Below are 11,344 nucleotides of genomic sequence, written 5' to 3'. Positions count from 1 at the left end.
CCTTCCTGTGTCTCAATCCTCTGTCTCTACAAAAGCACTTGATGAAGCTGGTCTCTGAAGTTCCTTTATGTGCTTGAAGTCCAGACCCACCAAAGAAGAAAACAATTACCACTATTCCCTTCCTTGAATTTGCATTAACTTAATACATATGGCAGGAACAAAGACTAAAAGACCTGGACAGACTTTTGTCCAAACCGTTGTCTTCCTTTTTGGTCCCTTCAGTATTTGAAAGAGAATCATTTACCAGTCACTGTCTGTTCTGTGGGATCAAAAGACTTTGTCCTAGGCCATTGTATCTTCTTCAAATCCACTTATTTTCCCCTAAAAATCATTTGTTGTGTCTCAAATTGCCACACTCCCCCCATCTCCCTTTGCCCTATGAAGAAGGGTATATAAGCATCTGTACCACATTGGGTCATTGGGTAATCATTCTCCTGTGATTTCCTTATGTTATGCACAGTAAAGTAAATTTTATATGCTTTCTCCTATTCATCTGCATTTCTAAGTTGATTTTCTGCAAAATTTCAGAGGAAAAGAAATTTTTTCTATGGCCCCTACAACGGTAAATGGACTGTTTAGATAAATAGATTTTCTGTGAGGTTCTGAAATTATCAATAAAGATATTTACAACTTTAGCTTCCTAAATTTCTTGAATAGTAAAATCACATAAAACAAGACAACCAAATAGTAAAGTCCTGTTAGTGCAGAGTATAGACAATAAACTTACAGGTATAAATGGTTTGGGGAATTCCTTGGCTAAACCAAGTTAAGCAAATGCCTTTATAGCAAGACTTTTCAGAATCCTTAATATGTGAATGTGCCTATACTCATCAAGGAAGGAATATATGCTAAATAGCATTTTCTAAACATTTCCCACAGAATATTTTTATTTTACTCTATTGTAAATAAAATCTGCCAGGACCATTACAGCATGGAATATAGTTGCAGAAATAGTGACCAAGATTTTAGGATATTCATTTTTAAAAAATTAGATAAGCCTGATTTTTATGCCAGGAAATACTGAGATGGAAGATGGCTTCAAGAGTTCACATAAATGTAATTCTAAACTGTGCAATTGCAAATAATGAAGCCACAGAGGGAGAAAAAGACCAGGTATCTTAAAGAAACCAGTGTGGTTCCTGAGCTCAGATTTTGAAGGGCCCTTCTCATGGCTGGTCTGAGCATGGTGATATGTGTAACACAGCAATCACCAAGAAAGCATTGAAAAGTACTCAGATCCTTATGTAAGTCTCTTGAATAGACACTTTGTAGCAAAACAAAATGTGCCTTCTCTTTAGGCCTCAGCCATCCTCATGACAGTACCTCCCTAACACCTACCATCTTTCTGGATTCTTCCTTACAACTCTTACCTGAAACCTTTCTGCTTTGTAGTCCAAACTTGAATCCCCATAATGATTGTTATTTCCAGGCCTTTTCTGTGAAAATCAATCTGACATTTCCCTGTTCTGAGGATTCCAATCAGAATGACAGGATTCCAGCCCTAAGGACGCAGAAACAATAAAGAATCCTTCCTTCTTAGAGCTGGAAGGGAGTGAAGGTTGACTTCAGTCTCTGAATTTGTATGTTAATATCTATATCCTCTCTATAGGTTCAAAAGATCTATCTGATGAAAGAAACAGTGAGGAAATAATTAATATTAGATGGTGGCACAGAATTAAGTTTCAGGATGTTTGTAGCACCAAATGAAGGAAGGCTTTTTTAAAAAAAAGTATTTTAAGTCTTTTATGAGTGCAAGTAGAAGGAAAGGAAGGGAATGTTCTCTGTTGGGGGCCAAAGATATATCGACTAATGACAAGGAAAAAGCAAACCTCTCTGGACTGAAAAAAAGAGAAAACATGTTGATAAGTGGAAACTGTAGCTTTAGCTGGGGAAGCATAGTTAAACTTCTGGTCCTGAATTATTTCTAAAGGTCTCTAAAGAATCTTCAAATTAAATCATTAAACCAAACATTGCCAGTGACCTTTGAGGGACGATCAACAACAGTAAAGAGGAATAAAACTGGAGACAGGCAAATACCAGCCAGTCTCTGAAAAACGGGACAAAGAAAGATTTGGTAAATTAAGACTAGTAAAAGTTACATTGATTTCAGCTAACATTTTAGAATCTTTTATATAAAGGAATAGGTGTAGAGAACCTAAAGAAGCAATGATCACTAGGAGCCAACAAAGACTTCCATAAAAAATATTAGACTCACCTCATTTCTTTCTGTATTAGTCAAGGTCCAGGCAGGGAACAGATGCACACATAACAAATTAATGTACTAGAGGAGAGTTTAGAAAAGAGAATCCTCATAAAAACATGGGTCAGGGTTAAAGGAAACTTAGAGGGACACTAAAGCAACTGGGGAGAACCAGTACCGACCACAGAAGGACTGTCTGCATAATTTGCAGGCCCCCCCACCCCACTAAAAAAATGATTAAGAATTTCATGATAGGGATAGCCTAGCACTAAACCAAGCATGAGACCCTATATGATCACACAAGTTGCAAGACCATGCAACCTGCCCTGGCCTTTAGGTTTGAAGGGGCAAGGAGGAAAATATGTATGGGAACCTGGAGAGGGTTGTAGCTGTATCTTCAGCTGATAGAGAGTCCATTGGAGGGACATTGTGGACTTTGGTAGAAAAACCAAGCCACTTACACTAAACTACTGATTATCTCTGGCTATGAAGAGAGCAATCTGGGGAAATACATATTGTGATCTCATTCTCCTCATGCCCTCCTGCAATCTCCTGCCAGTGCAGGACAAAGGAATCAAGTTAATGCAGTGCATGGAGGACAGATTCCAGGGACACAAATGAGGGTGGATAGTGGATTAAGAGAAGCAGGAAGAAGATAACGGACATCATCCTGCACATCTTTGTGAGGTTATGCTGTTAAATCTGTGAAACCTAGTAAACCTAATCTATAATGAATTCAGAAAGATGTTTGACACAATTTCACAATTTTCCTTTGTATAAGATGGATAAATATGTACCAGAAGCAAAATAATTATGTGGATCAATAATAGGTTAAACAACTGTATTCAAAGTCTACTGAAAACTGGATCAAGGTAAAACTGAAGGGAGTTGCGTATATATCTCAATTCCTTTACCCTGTCCTGTCTAGTTCAGAATTATTATTATTGACTTGCAGACATAAAAGGAACACGTATTAAAGCATGGTTTGCAGATTGCTGAGAAGGACATTGTCTAACTGGGATGAAAGAATTAGAATCCAGAAAGACCTTGACAGGCTGTAGCAATGGAATAAAAAGATCTTGGCCAACTGGAACAATAGAATAAATCTAGCAGTAATAAGTCTTGAGAATTGTTCTCAAATTCAAAAAGCCAGAGGCATAAGTTTCGGACAGGGAAGACCATACTTCAGCTATTAAAATGACTCAGGGACTTTAGTGGAAGGTAAAGGCAATGTGAGTCATGAGCATGGCAGATCCTCCAAAAAAGCGGATTAGGTTTTAGGCAGTATTAATTGAACAAAGGAGGTAATAATCCAAACCTAGGTTGTGTTGATCCAGACCGTACCTGGAAAATTTGGGTTACTTTGAATGCCATATCTGACATGCAATGCATTCTGAAAAGAATAACCAGGATTGGAGAAGACACTTATAGACTAGGACCAACCACAAAAGCTGGTCTAGCTTTAATAACTGATGTAAACGACAATGTGAACATGACAGTGTTGAGATTACTGCTCAGTCAGCAAACCAAAGAAGAGCATAGGATATACATGAGATAAAAGAAACAGAGAGACTTATGAGTGGAAGAGGTAACTCTTGCTTCCCTAGTTCTTCCCCTGAAACTTGCAGAGTTAAGAATTTACCAGGACAGAGGATCCTAGAACCAAATCTCACTACCTTTTGGAAGGGAAGGGGGACATTATCCCACAGGAATCCACTTTATCACCATACAAAGAAATTCTTCCTGTGTTATGGTTACATACTTGTGAATTCTCTTTCTTATTCTATCATTATACCTATTTGTATATAGAGCCATGCAGTAACACAGAATAGAAATCATGCCTAGGTAGTAATAATTGAAGAGATCCGGGGCCAGTATAAGAGACTACTCAGGAGAACCATGGCATCCAAATGGTATCCAAATATATTAAATGCTACCACATGGAAGAATAATTATCACTGTCCTCTATTATCCCAAGGAATAAAAAAGGATCCTTAAATATATCAGAGAGATACTTCATTATGGTCCAACTTTCTGAGGACTAACAGACTGTCATGGAAAGTAGAAAGTTTCCCAAAACCAAGCATAAACAAATATAGTATCATGTCTGAATTACTGCTTAGTTGACATGTTATTTAAGCAATTCAAGCTTTAGATGGGTATTTAAAGTAGTTTTTAAAGATCTCTTCCAATAATGAACTTCCGTGGCTCATTCTTTCTTTCATTAAGTAAGTATTTATTGAGAACCAGACATGTACCCAACATCATCCTAAGAACTGAGGATACTGCACCAAACAGAAACAAGCCATATTTCCTCATGAAATCTGATGGAATAGGTAGAAAATAAACAAATAATTAATAAAATCTCAAGCAGCGATAAAGATTGTCGAGAAAAATCAAGCAGGGTATGGATCTTGAGTGATGGAGAAAGGGAAGAGACATGAACAGAATGGTCAGAAAAGCCTCTTGGGCCAATGAGCTCATCTGTTTATCATAATAAATTTCACTAAATTTTCAGTCTGGTAGCTTCCTAAGGCCCTTATTTTTCCTCCTTATGTTAATTACCATCTATGCGGTTTACTCTTTAACTCTTAAACCCAGAATAACTCTAACTTATAAATCCAATAGAAATATTAATGAAACTAGAACAGTGGTATACCTATTTCCACAATCAAAAAACTAAGTGGGTATCATTCAGTTTAAGATGGCAGAACAAGCACAATTTTCTATTTTCCTCTTGTTCCTAGTTACTCTGAAATCATAGAAAAATAATTTTTTAAATAAAAATTGCAGTTTTGGAAAATAAGAGACTCTGATGACAATTTGAGAAGACACTAGAAGTAGACAGGGTCTGATCACTGGGGGAAATAGAGCAAGGAAACTACGGCCCCAAATGCCCTAAGTAGAAGAGGTCTGAATATTAAAGAAATTCTCAAAGGTTTTCCATGCTCAGAGTTAGTAAGTACAAAGAGCAAGAGTAGATTGTGCAAAAATATCAGAGTAATTAATTAGAGAATCATACCTGAAAGGGGAAGACTTCTCTTACTCCTCTCCCTCATGAATATCAAGCAAATGGTGATGGGAGCTGAAATTGTAGACCTAAAGATACACGTAACACCCCTTCACATGACTGTCTGGTCACATATCTGAAGTCTCTCACTCTTCTCACTGCTTCCAGACATAGATAAAGCACCACACAGCTGGGTTTACCAAGCTGCTGCTAAAGGGTCTAGATAATATAACCCAGTTATAGAGGAGTTAAATCCCTAATGGGCAAATTCCAACCAATGGGAGACAGGATTCAGAAGAGCACCAAGCAGAAAAGTTATCCTCTATTCCTGACTCCCTGGGATGGACTTGCTTGAGCCTGATTTTCTCTTTATTCTTTGTCTGAAAATATCATACATGAATAAATAAGCACATCTGCTTTGTAAACAACTGTGCTTCGCTGTGGCTTGTTGAGAAATGTGGCTAAAATGATAATATTTCACTGTGAATTGCTTCCTGGTCTTCCCTCCAACATTTCCCATTTCCCTCATTCTCTCACCAATGGGATTACACTTCTCCGTCAACATTTAATCCTTGGCTCAGGCTCTTTTTCTAAGGAGTGAGGGCCATTACAAGTTAAATTGTGCCTCACCAAAAGATGTGTTAAGTCCTAACCTTCAATATCTCAGAATGTGTGATCTTATTGGAAATAGCATCATTATAGATGTAATTAGTGAAGATGAGGTCATACTGAAGTGGGGTTGGCCCTTATCCAATATGACTGGTTTCCTCTTCAGGAAAAAAGAGACAAAAACATACAGAGAGAAAACCATGTTAAGACTGACACAGAAATTGGACTTATGATGCCACAAACCAAGGAACTCATAGAGCTACCACATACTGGAAAAAGCAAGGAAGGATCTTCCCCCAGAGATTTCAGAGGAAAGATGGCCTTGACGACATCCACTTTCATTTTGCACTTCTCATCTCTCCAAAAAGGAGATTATACATTTCTGTTGTTTTAAGCCACCCAATTTGTGGTAATTTATTATGATATCCCCAGGAAACCAATACAAGGAGTCAAGAAATTGGTACAAGAAATTGTTCTAGAACACAGACCTTTACAATGGGATTTTGGAGTTGGATGCCCACTTGTTGGAAGGCAAGAGGGACACCATTACTGTGTTAAGTAGGATGCTAATAACCCATGGCACACAATGGTATCACAATTAAGCTTAAGGTAAAGGTAAAAGAAGGAGACCAAGTATCTGTGTTAATCAGTATGGGTAAATGATAAATAAAAAGATAATGGAGTAAGGTCGCTACTTTTGATAGGCCTAGATAACTTGTAAAAAGAAAATCAGGCCGGACGTGGTGGCTCACGCCTGTAATCCCAGCACTTTGGGAGGCCGAGGCGGGCGGATCACGAGGTCAGGAGATGGAGACCATCCTGGCTAACACGGTGAAACCCCATCTCTACTAAAAATACAAAAAATTGGCCGGGCGAGGTGGCAGGCGCCTATAGTCCCAGCTACGCGGGAGGCTGAGGCAGGAGAATGGCATGAACCCTGGCGGGTGGAGCCTGCAGTGAGCCGAGATCGTGCCACTGCACTCCAGCCTGGGTGAAAGAGGGAGACTCTGTCTCAAAAAAAAAAAAAAAAAAAAAAAAAAAAAAAAAAAAAAAAAAAAAAAAGAAAACCATAGGCTCAAAGTAGTTAATTGCAAACTTAAGGCATGCTCTGATTCCCAGAGGGTTGCTACGGCAGCATTAATGGAAACTCAGGACAGACTGTCACCACAATTCACTTTCTCAGACCTTACTATACTGTCCACCTGAGGCCCCAGGGCTTTTCTGTTGCTGCTGAGCTATCAGTGGCAGGGGGATCCATTTGGTTCTCACACACTGGTAATCTGGAATCACAGGGGAACTGAATGCCCTGTACGGTGACTGAACTTTTGACATGTGGGAGATTGAGCTAATAGATACACTTTTCTCCCTTCATTTCAGAGATTAACTGTCCCTAGATGAAACAATTTACTCAACATCTGGGAAGACGATCCCATGAGATCATGCAGTCAGTTGCAAATGATACCCACAGTAGTCAGCCCAGTAATGCATCCCATCATATTTGTTCTCTTTCCTTCCCTTATTCCTATTTCTCTGGGATTTACCTGCAAATAAGTGAGCATATCAGCTTTTTCTTTAAGCTCTGTTTTCTAGGGTACTTGACTCAAGGTAGATGTCTGTCATATAATGTTACATGAAAAAGTAAGTTACAGAATACTATGGAAAATAATGAATTTTATATAAAAATATAAAAGCATATACACATTTAATTATTTGTGACATTGTAAAAACAGTACTGGATGGATACTCATCTTTGAGAACAGGTAGGAGTAAATAAAAGATTGAATATGGGCCGGGCGCGGTGGCTCACGCTTGTAATCCCAGCACTTTGGGAGGCCGAGGCGGGCGGATCACGAGGTCAGGAGATCGAGACCACGGTGAAACCCCGTCTCTACTAAAAATACAAAAAATTAGCCGGGCGTGGTGGCAGGCGCCTGTAGTCCCAGCTACTCGGAGAGGCTGAGGCAGGAGAATGGCGTGAACCCGGGAGGCGGAGCTTGCAGTGAGCCGAGATTGTGCCACTGCACTCCAGCCTGGGCGACAGAGCGAGACTCCGTCTCAAAAAAAAAAAAAAAAAAAAAAAAGATTGAATATGTATTTACTCTTCTCTAGAATTTTTAAGGTCATGTATTACATTTGCAATTTTTTAAATACTAAAAAAACCTTAAAAATACTGAAAAATACTGAAAAAAAACTGAAAAATACTTTAAAATATCATAAAGTAAGTTCATATTATGCTATACTTTAAATTGAACATATTGCATATTTTTATATCCTTAATAACAAATTTTAGGCACTGGAAATAAAAAATTAAAAAACGGTAATATTGGAAAATGAGTTAAAGTAAATGTTGACGTGGTTTTCTATTAGCTTTAACATTTACTGGTCCTAAAGTGAAATATCTTTGTACGTAGAGTGGAATTACAACACAAAACAATGTTTTTTAAGGTTGTATTTACACAACACACACAAAAAAATCCCAGAAATCTATAAATTAACTGATTTTTTAAAAAATCAACATGGATAAACAAGTAGATAAAAACTCTGTAAAAATTAACTGGTTAAACAACTATTTATTCACTGTGCTCTCAAGACAGACCTCTTTATCTTTGCAAAAAAAAAAAAATAGCTCCTTAAGAGAAATTAAAATTGGTTTCTTTCCTTTAATCATATTGAAGTTTCAACTTCAATATTATAATAGTATTCTAATAAATGTAATGCTTCTTTAGCCACACATGTCCATTTTTAAGATGTAGTATGAGGCTGGGCACGATGGCTCATGTGTGTAATCCCAGCAGTTTGGGAGGCTGAGGCGGGCAGATCACCTAAGGTCAGGAGTTCAAGACCAGCCTGGCCAACATGGCAAAACCCTACCTCTACTAAAAATACAAAAATTAGCCAGGCATGGTGGTGGGCACCTGTAGTCTCAGTGACTCGGGAGGCTGAGGCAGGAGAATCGCTTGAACCTGGGAGGCGGAAGCTGCAGTGAACTGAGATAGTGCCACTGCACTCCAGACTGGGTGACAGAGCAAGACTCCTTCTCAAAAAAAAAAAAAAAAAAAAAAAGATGTAGTATGAGGCTTCTATATCACCATAACTTGGGTTTAAAACCTTTTTCTTCATTTTATCCTGAAAGTGAGAAAATCTCCCCAAGAGAGGGTAGCATGTCCATGAAGGTAGTCTGAACAAAAGGTGATTGTGTAGGTTATTATAAACTGACTTTAGTTTTATTCAATTATTACCTTTAAAATGCAACATACAAATCATTTTGTTTTCACAAAATAATATAAAATTTCAGATAATTCTTACATACACTAGTGAATAATTTCAACTTTCTTTCTTGGCAATAAGGACAAACAATTGATTTTAGGGGCCAAAAAGTAGTTGTTAAACGAATATAAATCATGCTTTCATTTGTAGTGAAGGCAAAAGGCTTTGACGTTCCCACTAATTAGAAATATGTAAAATATGAGAAGAAATTACCAAACCAATTGATTGATATCTAGTTATATATACAAAAATATAAAATAGGTAATGACGAAAGCATATAAATTCCCCTTAACGTATAGATAAGTACAATTCTTGATAATGGTCTATTTATGAATTTTATGGTTTTCATGAATTTATATTGTCAACCTAAACAGAAAACACAGAAGGAGATTCTGCAAAAGAAAATTATGTTTATTCAGAAATAGGTAATTCAGTGAGAACATACGTGCCATAGCAACTATGTGAGTATTCAGGAAAGTAAAGGAGGACAGAGGTTTTTAAAGGAAAAATGAGAATTGTGTCATGTTTTTAGATAATTATTCTGGCTACAAGGATCAGTAACAACAACGGTGGTGCCAGTCCAAGGTTGGACAGGCAGCTGCTGGGCAGATGTTCTGACAGAGGTGTAAGATTGTAAGGTTGTGATGGCCTTTGTTCAAGATTGCGGTTTTTGTGGACACTTTTGTGATACTTCTTATGAGGCATTTATACACAAGAATTCTCCCTTCATGGCTTTCCTTACCTCTATTTGTCAGAGATTTTTAACACAAGTGACTGCATTTTGATTTTGACAATTTTCACAATGTTTACATCATAACTAAAAATTACAATAACTAGATCCAAAATTAGCTGTTTCACACAAAGGTGTTAACTGATAAATAGGACAATAATAAGGAATATTTTAAAAGGTGATTGTTTATTAACCTCTGTTAAAAATAGGTTCAAGAATTTTACACTCAGAACCAAGGATGGAGAGAAAGAAGTCCAGATTTATTCAGCAGAAAGCTCACATTCCTAATTGAGGATGAAGACGCTAGGATTACACAGGCTAGAAGCTCACATCCATACCGAAAGATGGAGGAGGCCTGCGTTACACAGCCTGACACTTATATACCCATATCCAAGGAAGAAGGAAACCAGGGTTCATACAAACCAGGAAAGTCATATCCATCTCCATATAGAAAAGGATTCCAAGTTTTACATATCCAGGATATGCATATCTACATCTCAGAAACAAAGAAATTAGCCACTAAATTCATTACTAGTGGGAATGTAAAGTGGTACAACCACTCTGGAGAAGAGTCTGGGCATTTCCTAAAGCCCTAGATAAATACATAACCATTATACCACCCAGCAATTGCAGTTTTGGGTTTATCCTGGAGAAATGAAAACCTAGGTTTGTAGAAAAACCTGCCCAGGAATGCTCGTAACAATGTGACGTGTAAATAGCCCCAAAGTGGAAACAACCCTACAGTCCTTTCAACAGGTGACTGGTTAAACTGACTATGGTACATCCATACCATTGAATAGTACTCAGCAATAAAAAGGGAACAAAGTATTGACACCTTGGTACCACTGGAAACTCACTTCCTAGTACAGAAAACGGGTGGTCAGGGTTTACAAAGTAAACACACTGAACGAATTTGCAGAGAACAATGCTGCAGGGGGAAAAAGCCAGTCCCCCAAGCTTACATACTATGCCATTCCATTTAAATAGAATTCTTGAAATGTCAACATTCTGTAAGTGGGGAACAGCTTAGTGGTTGCCAGGCATCAGGGCAATGGAGAGGGAAGAAGGTGGTTGGCACTGGAAGGACAATGGGAGGCATCCTTGTGCAGAGGAAAGGGTCTGTATGTTGAGTGCACCGAGGTACTACAGCTCTCCAAGACGCCACCGGCGGGGGAAATAGGTAAAGGGTACACTGCGATCTCTGTATTATTTGTTATAAGTGCATGTGAATCCTCCATGAGCTGGTAAAAAAGATTTTAACTAAAATAGATTTGAGCCCTCCAGCACAGACTGACCTGAGTATTGTCAGTACAGGTTGACCTGAGTATTCTGCCAACAGACCTAGCAGGTCAGTCCCCAGGCCGGGCTCTACCCCTGGGAATGTCACCCCTCCTCCAGAGGAAGCATTTCCCAAATGCCCCAGGATAGGAGTTGGCATGGAAGGAGAGTCAAGCCGGCGATGAAGACATTCTCCACCGGACACAGGAACGCCAAGAGCCAACGCTAAGAAGCGGCCTCCACACTGGAC

The sequence above is a fragment of the Hylobates moloch genome, unplaced genomic scaffold (assembly GCF_009828535.3).
Source record: "Hylobates moloch isolate HMO894 unplaced genomic scaffold, HMol_V3 SCAFFOLD_1, whole genome shotgun sequence".
Classification (NCBI taxonomy): domain Eukaryota; kingdom Metazoa; phylum Chordata; class Mammalia; order Primates; family Hylobatidae; genus Hylobates; species Hylobates moloch.
This window is presented reverse-complemented; position numbering follows the sequence as displayed.